The following is a 280-nucleotide window of genomic DNA, read 5'->3' as shown; positions in this document are numbered from 1 at the left end:
AGCATAAAATAAAGATAGAGATACTTATGTAATTCATTGGTGAGAATTTTAGATAAGTGTATGGAGATGCTTTGTCCCTTCTGTCTCTCTGCTTTCCTACTGTCTTCATCCAATCCTTCTTACTCCTTTCCATGGCAAGCTGTATGTTGGGCATCACCATTGTCAATGGCTACAGTCCCGTCCTCTCAGTGAAAATGTTCAACGCGCTCTGTCATAGCACGGCTATTCATCTGTCGATTTTCGATCATGTCGGAATAGAATCCAGTGATTCTTTTGCGTC

This window comes from Arachis duranensis, chromosome 3 (genome assembly GCF_000817695.3).
Source record: "Arachis duranensis cultivar V14167 chromosome 3, aradu.V14167.gnm2.J7QH, whole genome shotgun sequence".
Classification (NCBI taxonomy): domain Eukaryota; kingdom Viridiplantae; phylum Streptophyta; class Magnoliopsida; order Fabales; family Fabaceae; genus Arachis; species Arachis duranensis.
The sequence above is the reverse complement of the archived record's forward strand: the minus strand, read 5'-3'. Positions refer to the sequence as shown.